This window comes from Macaca fascicularis, chromosome 4 (genome assembly GCF_037993035.2).
Source record: "Macaca fascicularis isolate 582-1 chromosome 4, T2T-MFA8v1.1".
NCBI classification, from domain to species: domain Eukaryota; kingdom Metazoa; phylum Chordata; class Mammalia; order Primates; family Cercopithecidae; genus Macaca; species Macaca fascicularis.
In genome coordinates, this window is record NC_088378.1 from 76,109,608 (window position 1) to 76,126,166 (window position 16,559).

Here is a 16,559-nt window from a genome sequence, read left to right on the forward strand (position 1 = left end):
GTCTTAATGACCAAATCACTTCTTAGAGGCCCCACCTCCCAACATTGCCACACTGGGGACCCAATTTCCAACACATGAATTCTGGGGACACACTCAAACCATAGCAGAGGTTAAATATTCCAAAAAAAAAATAGTTTGGAAGCTTCCTAGAGAAGTGGAACTGGTGTGGATCTGTAAAAGAAGAGCCTTGACAGCCTTGGGAAGGGATTATCATCCATGCTCAGGAAGACAGATGGGAATATGGGATGAGGAATGGGAAAATGAGAACTTGGACAAGATGGTAAGGTGGGGGATCTTCCTAGGAGGAGGGGACTGAATCAGGACATCTAGTGCCCCTGAAACCTTCAACTACTCAGGAACCTCAGTATGATCACATTCACTTTTATTTGTAGCCATCATATTAAAAAAAAAAAAACTTCTCTTTTTTTTTTCCTAAGTAAACTACTCTTTTTTTTTTCCTAAGTAAACTAGAAGACAGAAAAGCTGTAAGGCTGACATATAGCATATTCCAAGTGGGACCCATTTGCTGGCTTAGCAGTAGATCAGCACAAATTATGAGCATTTAGACATGTGTTAACCTACTAATTGAGGGTTGGGGGACACTAGATGATGAGGCCTCTAGTAGATGCCCTTGATCTGCCCCCTCCCGATTCCTGAAACACCAATTAATACTCTCAGTCAATACTAGAAAACATATGGTGAAGATAAACACTACCCCATAAAGAATATCACCCTGGCTTGTCACAGGACATTAACTGACCCATACTGGCACCCCTACGGGGGTGGCAGCAGCAAATTGTAATGGAAAAGTTACTGTTTTCCTATTTAACTTTCTGTTTGTGAAAAAGGCCCTCTTGATTTCTAAGAACGATATAAGAAAGTTATGCATATGTGGGCGTGTGTGTGTGTGAGTGTGTGTTGGGTCTTTTGTGGTCTACCTCATTCTCATTCTCACTCACATGTGATGATCTTATGATCTGACTGTTGCTGTTTCAGTATAAGGTCAGCCTAATTGCAAAGGTGGTTTGAGGAATGAATACATAATGTATTTTAAGAAGTCATCCAAGTAACTTTCCAAATAAAATCTGAAATTTTACCATTGGTAAGTCATCTCTTTATGTATGTCAAGTGTTGACCCTTTCTCCAGGAGCTCCTATGCCATGGGAAGGACGTGAGAAGTCCCTTAGTGTAGGTGAATTCATCACTTCATACTCTTTCCTGAAAGGAGAGATGGAGCCACCTTAGAGGCAGGGGATTCTGGTAGTCTCAACTGCATGGACAGCAGTGCTAATATCCTAACTGATAGCTTCTGTAGGGAATGTTCTCTACCCTGTGGCCCTTCCTGCTCCATCCTGGGCCAGTGCCTCCCAGGACTCTGGGACTTTGCTTCCCCTGCTCTGCATGCCTGTGGTAGGCAGAATAATGGCTCACAAGTATGTCTATGTCCTAATCTCTGGAATCTGTGAATATGTTAGGTTATATGACAAAATAAATTATAGTTGTAGATGGATTAAGGTTGATAATTAACTGACCTTGAAATGGGAAGATTATATAGGTTGAGTATCATTTATCTGAAATGCTTGCAACCAGAAGTGTTTCAGATTTCAGAATATTTGAATTTATACTTACTGGCTGAGCATCCTAAATTTGAAAACTTGAAATTCAAAATGCTCCAATGAGCATTTCATTTGAGTGTCACATTGGGACTCAAAAAGTTTCAGGTTTTGGGGCATTTTGGATTTCAGATTTTTTAGATTTGGGATGCTTAACCTGTACTGAATTATGTAGGTGGGTTCAGTGTAATCATGAATCCTTATAAGTAGAAGAAGGAGGCAGAAGAGAGAGAGCACCAGAGTGTGAGAAGGAGTTGGCTTGATACTGTTGGCTTTGAAGATGATGAAATAGTGTCTTAAGCCCAGGGATGCTGGTGGCCTCTAGGAGCTAGAAAAGGCAAAGAAATGGATTTTCCCCTAGTGCCTCCAGAAGGAATGCACTTCCGCTGACACCTTAAGTTTAGCTTAGTGAGACCCATTTTAAACCTCTGAAATTCAGAACTTTAAGATAATTCAACCACAACTGTTTGTGGTTGATTTGTTACAGCAGCAGCATGAAACTAATATAAAGCCCAAGTTGTCTGGCCCTGAGCCTGGGAGCCCAGTAAGGACATTGTCTGAACCCCCACCAAGCTCAAGGTTGTGGTTAGTCTCTAGGATGATGTGTACTGGTTATTTAGTAGAAGCTTTTAACTGCTAGGACTGAGACATCTCAGAAGGTGCTGCAGAATGCTTCTCAACTGGCCCAACTAGGTTGGTGAGGGGACGAGAAAGATGCATGTTTGATACTCTGAGACCTGAAGCATTTTCTGTCCCCCTTTAAATAATTAAAACCTACTGTCCACTAAAATTCTCCTTGTGTTCCTGTTCATCTTAGGCAGTTACTCCAGGAGAGTTGTGCTTCTCAAAACATGAAGAATTATGAACAAGGTTTTTGTCTTCAAAGCATTGGCTGACCATAAACATGTAGTCATTCACTTATTTATACAATGCATATTAACTTAAAGTTTTCGTTGTGTAAGTTGGCATGAGAATGCATTTCCTCTGCTTGGAAATGTAAACCTGTGGGAAGGTTGAAAGCAAGGACATTGGTCCATTCATTTGTTATTTTATTTATTAACTCGGGGTGGGCACCTATATGTGCTAGACAGTAGGCTAGGCTCACGGATACAGTGTTGACAGACTTTATGAAAATGACTTTATAATTTTAGTGGTGTTGAGTTCCATGAGGATGTAGTACTAGGTACTATGAGAACGTGTAATGGGTCTATTCAGTGGTGGTTCAGTGTTTGGTTGGAGAGTGTGTTACAAGAAATAATAATAATATATTATCTGTGCTGGGGTGGTGGGCTGATTGAGAGCCATTGGAAGTTTTCAAAGCAGCTCAGGAAATGGGAACCTTGGGGAAAGTGGAGAGCTGAATAAAGTCTGGCTGGTCTTATTTCCAAGGAAGAGAGATAATCCTGTTGGGGGAGAGATCAAGCCAGGTTTTGACACCCAATACTTGTTCCTCTAACACCATTTCCTGCAGAACTCTGAGTAAAAGAAAAAATGGACACTTTTGGACATTGGAATCAGTCTTTAAAATGAGATAGATCATTTATTGCAAAGGGTTGTCTTCCATTGAAAGGAATTTAGTATTCTGGGAAAGTTTAGTTTGAGACAGAACTTTGAGTGCAGCCACAAGAGCAAACCAAAATTTACTCTTAGGGCCAGAAGAGCCAAATTATTTTTAAAAATGAGTTTACTTTTTTTCAGGTGACACAATAATGATGCAAGTGTAAGACAGAAGCATATTGAACAACGGGATGGGGCTATAAAGGCAAAGGGTCAGATTGTAACAATGTCCTAAGGATATGGACCATAGGCGGGCAACTCCAGAGTGCTTAAAATGGAGTTGCTTGGGTAATGTGCCAAGGAAGTATCTGTGAGTCATCCTACTTCTGTTTCCAAAATAGACTCACTGACCTGATTTAAGAGGCATTAAAAGGGATGAAGTTGACATTTGCAAATACATTTAACTTAATTGTCTTGCAGGCAGGGAACATGTTGGGACAACTTTCAACTGCATAATGTGTGGTCCAGGAGCTTTGATCTCTTTATGCTTTCTTTATATTGAGAAAAAGCTTTGAAGTATCCTGCAATTATGAATACAGTAGACACCCGTTGTAATGGGTTGCTGTGAAATTGATTTGGCTCTACCGAGGGTCAACTCCCATCTCCTGATGAAACCCTCATGTGCTTAAAGCCTTTTTCCTCCTAGTAACTTAAGAATGTTAGTCATACTTCCTATTTTCAGCCCAGGGAGGGTTATTTACCATTTTAATTTTTCTTTTAAGTCATTGATTAGATAGGGTATCTGTTCAAGAATGGCTGTCACATTGGCCAGTGCAAGTGGAGTGACATGATTCTCATGCATTTACTTCTGGATAATTGTTTTTCAGTTGAAAATGAACTTTTGAGTGATGCTGGAGATTTTGATGATGCCTTTTCTTATGACTATTCTGTTGAGTAGGGAAACGAAAGCAAAAACTAAAAGTAGTCTTGGCTTTATATTATCCGTAGATCATTGATAGGTTAAGTTTGATTTAACTTGATGCTTTAGAGCACATGAGAAACAAATCTTGTGTTTGATCAGCTGAGTATCTCTTTCTGAGCTCATTGCCTAGGTTTTCCCAATTGGACAAAGAATTGGGCAACTTTACAGCTCTGGCAATTCCACCTTTGCCATGTATTGGGACTCAGAGCCAAGAGTCCCTGAAGAGGGATGGTGTGCACCTGTTGGTCACTGTAACTCCTAGCTATTCCTCAGGGGACAGAACAGAGTTGTAGAAAATATTTGTGCTTCCACCAAACAAACATAACTTTCCTTTCGCTCCTCCTTCCTTTCCTGCCTCCTTCACATTGTATTCCTTTCATATTCCCAGGCTTCTTGTCAGGTGGCATTAATATCTAAGCGGTAGAGATGGGTAAACTAAGAACGGAGTACGCATGTTACCATGCTTGTGCACCCCTTCTGCACTGGGAGGGCTCTGAGTGGGATATGGGACTTTGCCTAGGTTTTGCCAAACCCTTGTCAAACCTTTTTTGAAACCCTTACCAATGGGATGGGTCATGAGGACCCAGTAGATTTTACATCTTCTGGGTGAGTCTAATTCTCTATAGCTTGGTGCTGGACTTGGGGGCGGGGTGGGCAAAAGCATGGCCTAGGCATCGAGTGTGTCTCCTGTGGTGGGGAGAGGTGGTGTCTTTATGATTTGGGGAGTGTTGCTTTAGACTTAAACAATGAGTACCGGAACTCCAACTGTGAGACACTGGTCTTTAATAAGTGCAAAATAATCTCTCACTGGAATAACTTTCACTTCAGGAAGATCAGTTTTCAGTCCGAAACCCATTCATAGTGCTCCTTTAATGAGAAAAATAGTGACCTGGGATGAGGAAAGTCTGTTTAGAGCCCAAATAGCTATTATTACAATTTTAGATAACCCAGTCTAACAGAAGGCCATGTGATTGAAAGGACAGATGATAAAATCTAAATATGAGTAAAGCCTGAGAATACACCCTTTCTTCTAATGCTGACTGTCTAGTTGTGTTTGTTATCTAACCCTGTAATTAGGATGGCATTCAGAAAATATGAGAAAAGTTGGTATTCTTTTCATAACCCCCAAATCTTTGCATTGCTGCATGAAACTTTTGGCTTCAGCTTTTCCCTGTTCATTAACCATGCCAAAATTTTTAATCTAACACCACTGTTAAAGAGTGGCAGGCTTCCAGGGAAATATATCAGCCAGGCTTATTAATTTCATGCCAAGTGCTGGAGGCGTGAATGTAGAGAACGCTGTTTGACTTTGGATAATAGGAATCAGGCAGCTTAAAGGCAAGGGATAAAGATCAGGAGCCCTGCGTCTCAGGAGGAGGAGCAGGTGCAGGCTTCAAGCAAGGCCTTCAGGCCCAAAGGGGCAGCCCATGCTTAAAACAATCTGCAGTGCTGTTTTTTTCTTTTTTTTTTTTTTTAATTTGGCGTGTGCCTCTCACAGCTTAACAGACCGCTGCTCCACAAAGAGGGGTAAACAGAGAAAGGGAAATTAAAAAGGGAAGTCCCCAGGTAGACAAAAACAAATTAGGGCAAACGAATTACACAGAGTCAACAAATAAACAAGGGAACATCTGTGAATATATTTCTTGGATTTTCTGATTCTGAATGCAACCTGAGAGATGGTAGAGGGAGGTGAGGGGTATAATCTAGAGCAACGTCCTCTTTGGAGGGAATGAGCAAGCTGAACACAAAAAGAGCAAGAGATACCTGAAGTGGAACTCTCGCCAGTGCGCTGCGGGAGGAGGTCAGAAGCTCTCCAGGTGGCGTCACCGGCCGCAGCTACATGAGCTAGTCTTCCTGCTTCCCCTGCTGCACCCTCTGTCTGTCACCCAACCATGCCTTGAAGGGTGGTTGGTGCCATGGGTTCTGCCAACCATCACATAGGAAAGGGCTTTGGAAATATAAAGAGGTAGCAGTCCATTCATATAAGCAAACAAAATAAAGCTAGCAACATTCCAATAGAGGATGTATGTGCACCTTATCCATTTTTCACATCTGTTCCTAGTGGGTACACTTAGCTCTTCCAGCCACTAGACATTTGCCAGGTGTTGCCTGGATGTTGGGAAACATTTAAGCTGTACCTTCTGGCCGTTTGGTTGCTGCTGACACAATTTCCCTTTTACCCTGAGGCTGTTGAGATGATTTCAAGGTTTTGAAGGAAGTTCAGCATATTGCATACTGTTAACCAAAGGCATAACTGCATTTAGAAACAGATGAAAAGAGTAGGAATTGGTTTACAACATCTTCCGTGGATCCTCTCTCCATGTGGAATGTGGGCAAATATAATAAGGAAGTGAAGAAATGATAAGTATTTGATTTATTCACTACATACACTCAAATGATACTCAGATAATTTCTAAATTTTTTCCTTTGGATTCTTTAAGCTTCATGAAGTGTGCAGTTGTTTAGGGTCTAAACTGTTCTTTTCTAACCTAATTGTTGTGCTAAGTGCCCTATCACTCCTGCTGCCTTGAGCCTTCATCGTGCAGATGATAACCTACTAGAAACACCCAACGAAGTGAGAACTTTTTTGTGTATGTGTAAATGCAAGAGTGAAATAAGCCCGCAATTCTTCCCCTATTCCTCACTTACATATTTTTGGTTTATTGCTTATTCCTAAATGGGATACAACAAGTAAGCTGTGCAATGGAAGAATTATGCTAGATGTGATCAATGTGCAAATCTAAGACTAGTACAATGATGTTAGACAACTATATTAGAAAGAGTTCAGCAGTTAGGATTTGGTCTATGAAGCTAACAGTGTAGGGAATAACAGTAAGCAGAAAGGTAATACTAATCAGTAACTCTTTGAATCAGTGGTGGAGACACCCAGGCACATTTCCTGGCCAAGGTGGGCATATTTGGTGAACTTTATTGAATTATTTGACTTCTGTTTGCCGATTTGTAAAATGAGTGTAACCATGTTTTTTTAGTCCTTCAAGAAATGGTAGGAAGTACAGCCAGTGTCTATGAGATCCTTTCAGTTCTGGACAGAAATTATCAATAAAAATGCTAGCCTCCATTTATTATTAATTCTCAAGTCACAGTGTTGCAAGGGGCCTTGTGAGGTCAACCTGTTCTCACCCCATTTGCAGTGCTTGTTATTTGGAATCCTAGAGAAACACAATGATGGATTATTCCAAATTTCTTTGAGTCAAGGTATTAAGATGAGGTACCCGATTACTATCAAAGCCCCACTAAAAGCTCATTGTAGGATGCAGGAAATCAATATCATCAAATATTTTTTGGGTGTCTATTGGGTGCTCTGTGTTTCATTTGTAATTATTTGCTGTGATTTAGAGTTAAGATCTACAGGCTCCTCCTTGCATATTTAGTAACTTTTCTCCCCATTCAGTTTAGAGAAAAATCTTTACATTTCTTTTATAAGCTGAACATGCCTCTCTGGAATGAATTTGTAAGACATTTGTAAGGAATCCATGTTTCATGCCAGTTCTGGAGAGAAGGCATAGAAAAATCTCCATAGAATAAAATATGACTTCAAAGGCTACTGCTACAGTAAACCTAAAAGGATAAACAGAATATGGTTTGTAATACTGTTACTATTTCACTTACTTAAGAAACCAAATTCGACCTTAAATGACTGTATTTGTTGTCTCATAAGTCTTACAATTATTTTGCTATAATTATGTTTCTAAAAACTTTCTGAGAGGCCTTGATACCAATCTGCTTACTCTGCTTGATGATGTAACCAAACCAGCACTAAGCACATGCTACATACTTTCCATATCGCTCTACGATACTAGAGGTTATAGACAACTACAAGCTTAATATGAATCATGGTGTACTTAGGGGGAGTCTGTTTCTTGGGATTTGAAGTCATTCTGATGATTTTGGCAATCAGCATATTTAGTACCTCTTTTTATCTAATTTTTCTGGATACTCCATGCCTATGAACTTAAGTTATTTTCTTCCATTACATCAATTTAAAATTTATAAATTAGAGCTGGAAGAAACTAGTAATGGTCCTTTGTAATGTGCTAAAATGCTTTGAAATCACTGGAAGAGCAGTGCTGTGGAAATTCAAGGTAGTTATTAGTTTAATTAACCAAATAATTTAATAAATCCAATTAGTTCTTAACTTTGTATTGCTTGTAGCCTATTAAAAAGTAATTACCACTCGTGCTTTTGATTAAGATTGAGTAGCTAGTATCAGACCAACTCTCCTGCTAAGAACATCTAGAAAACAGACATTTTTAAAGGCAGCAAAAGGAAATCAAGGCAGTCAAGACTTGACAGGTCAAGATCCCTAAGAGAAGCAGAATGCATTAAAGTGAGGCCTATGTTTCCTATCAATTTTTCCTCTTGGGGCATTTACCAGTTGTGGGGCAGGGCACAGAATCTGAACAGAAAGGTTGTAGCAGGACACTCATTGGGCTGGGAGTCAAATATGAGGGTTCAGTTTTCCTGAGGCAGTCAGGACTTGAAGAGCAAGATACTAGAAGAAAGGTTACTATAAAATATTGAACCCGGCCGGGCGCGGTGGCTCAAGCCTGTAATCCCAGCACTTTGGGAGGCCGAGGCGGGTGGATCACGAGGTCAGGAGATCGAGACTATCCTGGCTAACATGGTGAAACCCCGTCTCTACTAAAAATACAAAAAACTAGCCGGGCGTGGTGCCGGGCGCCTGTAGTCTCAGCTGCTTGGGAGGCTGAGGCGGGAGAATGGCGTGAACCCGGGAGGCGGAGCTTGCAGTGAGCCGAGATCACGCCACTGCACTCCAGCCTGGGAGACACAGCCAGACTCCGTCTCAAAAAAAAAAAAAAAAATATATTGAACCCTGTATTCTACCTGCAATTTCCCCTATAGTCATTTGTCACATTCTAAGAAGTACATATGTGGGATGAGATGGTGATTAACTAAGCATAAAGTAGGTGCAAGAGGCTAAAAAGCTAAGCAGAGAGGGTAGAGTCACTGTGCTGAGAAGGCTCAATTGGAGTTCAGGAGGAGGGACCCTGATAAATACTCTAGGCTTTCAGTTGAGATTCCCAAAGGGTCAAGCACTAGGAACAAGGGAAAAGGAGAATTAGGCTTACCTTGCCTGGATCAAGATGATCTACTAGTTCTCCATCTGTCTTCAAGAAATAAAAAAACAATTAAATCTTCTCTGTGGACTTATACACAGAGAGGGTTGCCTATACATTAACATAGAAAAGATTAGCTGGCATAATAGAAAACAGGACCAAAAGACTAAAAGCAAAACAAACTCCAACATCCCTAAAACTCCAAACAAAACAAACCCCCAAAACAACAAACAAAACAAAAACACAAGGGGAAAAAAAAGACCTACAAGTGATTCAGATTTGGGGTTGTCAGACACAGACATGTGTTCAAATAAGTACTATTAATGTGCTCAACAAAATAGAGAAGACAATAAAAAAATTTCACAGAGAGCAAGAACCAATAAAAATGAATCAAATAGAAATTCTCTAATTCAAATTCCTGTTACTAAGTTTAATAATTCAATAGATGGTTTAATAACAGATTAGAACTCAGTAAAAGAATTGTTTATCTGGAAGATAGGACAGCAAAAGCTATCTAGATTAATGTACAAAGAGAAAAAAGAATGAAAAGTATGAAATATATGATACAGATGGAAAATTATGAATGGTCTAAATATATGTAACTGGAGTTCCAGAAAGAGAAAAGAGAGAAAATGCATCCATGAAACAGTATAATGTGTCAAATAAGTAATATTTGAAGATAAATTGGCTGAGAAGTTTCATAAACCCATGAGATATCAAGCCATAGAGGCAGGAGTTTTATGTATCATAAGTAGTATAAATGCAAAGAAAACTACATGTATGCACACAATAATAAAACTGATGAAAAAGACAAAAACATCTTAAAAGTTGCCAGAAAAAAAAGAAACATCTTCACAGAAGCAGCAACATGATTAACAACTGACTTTTAAGAGAATTCATGAAAGCTAGGTAACAATAGAATGACATCTGTAAAGTGTGGAAACAGTCTACCTAGAAATTTATACTGAGAAAAATATTCTTCAAAATGAAGAAAAAAGAAAAATGACATTTTGAGATAAAGAAAAGCTTAGGGAATTCATCTCTTGCAGAAAAAAACAAAAAACCTGAAACTGTAAAGGGATTTCTTCAGCTGGAAGGAAAATGTTCCCAAATGGAAATGTGAAAATTCAGGAAGGAATGAGGAGAATGGGTAAGTATGTAAAAAATATAAATCAATATACTGCCTGTTTAAAATAACAATTATAATGTGAGGTTTAAAATGTTTCTAGAATATAAATATAAGACAACAATATCATACAAAGGAGAGGAACTGTGTAAATTAAAGTGTGAAAGACCCTTATGTTTTCTGAGAAGTGGTAGAAGCATTAATATGTAGTAAACTATAATAAGTTAAAAATGCATGTATAATTTCTAAGGCAACCACTAAAAAAATAGCAAATAATCCCTATGTAACAAGCCAGTTGGGGGGGGGAATGAAACAATTTTAAATTTCAATTATCACAAGAAAGACAAGATAAGAGAAAAAAAGGGGGAAAATATATGTTTACAAAGAGAAAATAAATAATATGGTAGATTTGAACCCAAATATATCCATCTTTATATTAAATATAAATGGACTAAATTCTTCAAGTTAAATATTATCAGAATGTATAAAAATCAAAATCTTAAAAGATTATACTTAAAAGAGTGTAAGAACACACAAAAAGTATAAGAACCCACAAAAATCATACTTGTAATCCCAGCACTTTGGGAGGCTGAGGCAGACAGATCGCAAGGTCAGGAGATCAAGACCATCCTGGCTAACACGGCAAAACCCCATCTCTACTAAAAAATACAAAAAAATTAGCCAGGTGTGGTGGTGGGTTCCTGTAGTCCCAGCTACTTGGGAGACTGAGGCAGGATAATGGCGTGAACCTGGGAGGTGGAGCTTGCTGTGAGCTCAGATCACACCACTGCACTCCAGCTTAGGTGACAGAGCAAGACTCTGTCTCAAAAAAAAAAAAAAAAAAAAAAAAAAAAAAAAAAAAAAAAGAACACACAAAACGTTGACAGTCAAAGGATAAAAGATACATCAGGTTCTACTAACTAATCTGATATTACTATCAATGTAGGTTTTAGGGCAAAAAGTATTATTACATAAAAGTGTTTTTCAACTCAGCACTATTGGTATTTTGAACTGGATAATTCTTTGTGGTGAGGGACCATCCTGTGCATTGTAGGATGCTTATAAGCATCCCTGGCCTTTACTCACTAGATATCAGCAATATTCCCTGCCCCAAGTTGTGACAACCAAAAATTGTCTCTAGACCTTGCTAATGTACTCAGTTGAGAAGCACTGTTATATGTAAAAAAAGGCATTTCACTATATTAAAAGGGTCACTTCAAAAGGAAAATAAAAATAAAACAATCCTAAATCGAAATGTTATTCCTCTTCCAACATAAGCATTAAGGTTATAAATTTTTATTTAAGCACTGCTTTACTTAAGTTTCATGTTTTTTTTAATGCATAGGTTAATAGGTAGTGTATTGCTTAATTTCCAATTTTCCAGTTCTATATAGAACATTGTACTGAACAACTGTAGACATACACTTTCTTTTCAAGTACATGAGAAACATTTGCCACAATATACTGTAAGCTGGGTCATAAAACATGTCTCAACAAATTTCAAAAAATCAAAATCATATGGAGTATGTTCTCTGACCATAGTCGAATTCTGTATAAATTTTAACAGGATGGAGAAGAAAATAAATATGATCATCTCAAAAAATTAAGAAACAGCATTTGATAAAATTTAACACCAATTCATGAAAAAATCCTTAGCAAAGTAGAAATAGAAAGTAATTTTCTTAATAATAGAGAGTATTTTTAAAAGCTAACCACAGATGTCACTTTTAATGACTAAATACTAAAAACCTTGCCCCTGATGTCGAAATGAAGCAAGGATGTCTGCTATTGCCATTTTTATGAATCATTGTATTGAAATTCCTAGTCAGTGCAATAAGACAAGAAAATGAAACAGAAGACATATGTAATATGTAGGAAGAAATAAAACTGTTTTTGTTTGTGGATGACAGGACTGTATACTTGGAAATTCTAAAAATAATCTACAAAAATTGACTATTAGAATTGATAATAGTTAATTTAGCATGGCCACTGTATACAACAAAGTCAATATATAAAAATCAATTGTATCTGCATGTATCAGCCACATCAAATTAGAAAATGGATTTAAAAATTTTACTAGCATCAAAAAATATTAAATAGGGAAAATAAAAGATATGCAAAGCTTCCACACAGAAAACTATAAAACATTACTGAAAGAAATTAGAGTAGAAAGAAATTAAGTACAAAGCTATAATATGTTAATGGATTAGAAGGCTCGATATCATGTCAATGAAAAGAGGTAAACTCTGTAAAATATTTGAAAAGCTTTATTTTGAACCAAGTGTGAGAGACCAATGGAGCCCCCAGGAGATCCTGATAACATGTCCCTAAGGTGGTTGGGATATAACTTGGTTTATACATTTTAGGGAGACATAAGATATCAATCAAAGCATGTAAGATATACATTAGTTTGGTCTGAAAAGTTGGGACAACTGAAAATGGGGGAGTGGTGCTTACAGGTCATAGGCAGATTAAAAGCTTTTCTGATTGGCAATTGGTTAAAAGAGTGAAGTTGTTGTCTAAAGATTTAGAATCAATAGAAAGGAATGTCTGGGATAAGATAAAGGGTTGTGGACACCAAGGTTTTATCATGCTGATGAAGCCTCCAGGTAGCAGGCTTCAGAGAGAATAGATTATAAATGTTTCTTTCTTTTTTCTTTTTTTAAGACAGAGTCTTGCTCTGTCGCCCAGGCTGGAGTGGCATGATCTCAGCTCACTGCAAGCTCCGCCTTCTGGGTTCACACCATTCTCCTGCCTCAGCCTCCCAAGTAGCTGGGACTACAGGTGCCCGCCACCACACCTGGCTACTTTTTCTTTTTCTTTTGTTTTTTTTTGTATTTTTAGTAGAGATGGGGTTTCACCGTGTTAGCCAGGATGGTCTTGATCTCCTGATCTCATGATCCACCCTCCTCAGCCTCCTACAGTGCTGGGATTACAGGCATGAGCCATGCGCCCAGCCATAAATGTTTCTTATAAGACTTTAAAGAGTCTATTAAGATTCTTACCAGTTTTAAAGTTTCTGTGTTGATGTTAATGCTGGTCAGCTGTGAGTCATATCTGACTCCTCACTTCCCCTCATGGCCCAAACTAGTTTTCAGGTTAACTTTGGAATGCCCTTGGCCAAGAGGAGGAGTCCATTCAGATATTTGGGCAGCTTAGAATTTCATTTTTGGTTAACAATCGAAAAGATGGTTATTCTCACCAAATTGAACTATAGATTCAATGCCATCTTAATAAAAACTCTAGCAGTTTTTTTTTTTTTTTGGTGGAAGTTGACAAACTGATTCTGAAATTTATACATAAATGAAAACCATCAAGAATAGTAAAGACAATCTTGAAGAATAATAGTGAAGACAAATTTAAAGGGTATAGACTTCCAGATGCCACAACTTCTTATAAAGCCACAGTACTTTACAATTAACACTACTCTCTTGGTCCAAGGATCAACACATTGGCTAAAGGAACAGAAGATAAAGTCCTGAAACAGACCCACATATATCCCTGTCCCCCTTATTTATGACAAAGGTGCTACAGTAGTACAGTGCCAAAGGCTATTTTTCTTCTTTCAATAAATGGTGATGAATCAACTGATTGAAATTTGGAAAAAAACAAAACAAAACAAACTTTGCTACCTATCACAGACCATAAACAAAAATGAATTATTAGATCATAGATCTTAATGTGAAATACATTTTCCAGAAGATAACAATGTATTTAATGTATTGGAGAATGTACTTAAAACCTTGGAACGTGCAAAGATTTCTTTAGAAAGATACAAGAAGAACAAACCATAAACTGAAAGACTAGTGCACTGACTTTATTCAAATCAAGAATCTTTTCTTTTCTTTCTTTCTTTTTCTTTTTTTCTTTTTGTTTTTTTGAAACGGAGTTTCACTCTTGTTGCCCAGGATGGAGTGCAATGGCACGGTCTCGGCTCACTGCAACTTCCTCCTCCCAGGTTCAAGTGATTCTCCTGCCTCAGTCTCCCAACTACGAATTACAGGCACCTGACACCACACCTGGCTAATTTTTTATTTTTAGTAAAGATGGGGTTGCACCATGTTGGCTAGGATGGTTGCGAACTCCTGACCTCAGGTGATCCACCAGCCTCGGCCTCCCAAAGTGCTGGGATTATAGGCATGAGCCACTGCACCTGGCCGAAAATCTTTTCTTACTATTAAGGAAAATAAAATGGCAAGCAACAGAGGAAGATATTTACATTAGACAGAAGAAAACATTTACAAATATCAGACAAAGGACTAGCATCCAAAATTTATTTAAAAATTTCCTACAAATAAGAAAAAAACAGTTAAAAGTGGACAAAAGACTCAGACAGGCACATTTTAAAAGGGAGTACCTCCATAGCCAAGAGGCATATAATATAAAAAGTTGCTCAACATCAACAGCCATTAGGGAAATGCAGATTAATACTACAGGAGCTCCTCCGAACCACCTTGAGAATGCTTGAAATTTTACAAATTGACAATACTAAATGTTGTAGAGGATGTGGAGAATTCAAATTTTCATTGAGTGTAAATTAGTAAAATTACTTTGGAAAACTTTGGCAGTATCTTTTAAAGCTGAACATATACATACCTGATGACGCAGCAATTCCCCTCTTAGGTATAAACCCAACAGACATTCACAAGTGTGTGTACGAAAAAGCATATACTAGAATGTTTGTAGCAGCATTATTCACCATTGCCAAAACTGGAAACAATTCGGATGTCCATCAAAGGTAGAATGAATGAATAAATTGTGGTACAGCCATATAATGGAACAAACAATGGCAACAAAAAAGAATGAATTAGTGTTACCCACCACAATGTAGATTGATCTCATGGACATAATATGTGAGCAAAAGAGGTCAGATATAAAAGAGTGCATTTGGTATAATTCCATTTATATGAAGTTGAAAACCGGGCAAAGCTCATCTATTGAAGTAGAAGTGAGACTTGTAGTTGCATTTGGCCGAGTTAATGACTGGGAGGAGCCATGAGGGAGGCTTCTAGGGTACTGATAGCACCCTAAATCTTGACCTGGTGCTAGTTATGCAAGAGTGTTCAGTTTGTAAAAATTCATGAGATGTACACATCCCTTTGTACACAATGGTGTACTTTTACATTAATCACAAGTTGACAAAAAACAATGACTACCTAACAATCTGGAGATAAACCATGGAATTGCTTTTCCAGGGTAGTGGAGAAGTGCTTTCAGTGGAGTTGAATTATACGAGGTTTCTAAGTTCAGCCTTCTGACAGGGAAGATTGTCTTCAGGTTCCTCTAATTCTTGTTCAGTGGAATTTACCTGATGATTAGATTGTTATGCTAAATATGAGCCGTGATATATATTTTTTTCCTTTTACCAGTTAGGCTGGTCAGTTGAGTCTGGTTAAATAACAAAGGGTTATTTAAAGAATCTTGACAAAAGCCACACTAGGGATTAACAAACTTTTTTTTTTTTTTTTTTTTAATTACCTTCTTTCTAGAACTAAGGGGCCAAGGATGAATTGGTAAAGCTTTTTTATGCCTGGATTTTAAATAAAAGAAAAATTATCTCCAGTCTGGCATCTTTTGGGGCAAAACAAATAGAGACATGTGGGCGATTCTGAGGGCGGGGAGCATGGGGCTTTGGGTTGGGGAATGAAAAGAGCCAAGAGAGCAGTAGGAAGGAGGGAGAGTGTCAGAGGCTGAGAGTTAAGAGACAGCCAAGGAACCTGAAGTGAATCGGTATTTGTTCATTTGGATATGTAAAGCACCTAAGGGAGAGGAAAACAGGTGCAATATGAATGCATTAATGGAATGAAATATGAGGCTTGACCTATGAATAAATATTCAGAATAAAAGCATTTTAAAATGTATCTTGGTTTTAGGGCACTTACTCTGTCTGGCAGATAATTCAAAGTTTTCATGGCCATACACACTCACATGGTTTGTCAGCTTCGGATCCGCCTGAGACACACTCATCCTCCTCCCTTTTCTTGGCTCAATCTTGTTCTCTGAAGTACAGAGCCTGCCTAAGTTACATGAAACAGGACTCCTTATCATATGGATTCAGATATTCCAATTATGTCACCAGAAATCATGACCTAGGATGAAAGCTCCCGACAGTAATCCTAGAGGACGGTTAGTCCATGCTGTTAAGAAAAGAATTTGATGGCATCTCCACTAGGGCCTGAGAATTGCTCCAGCCCAGTGATCCAAATTTTATCAGAAATCTGTTACTAAAAGGGATATTATTA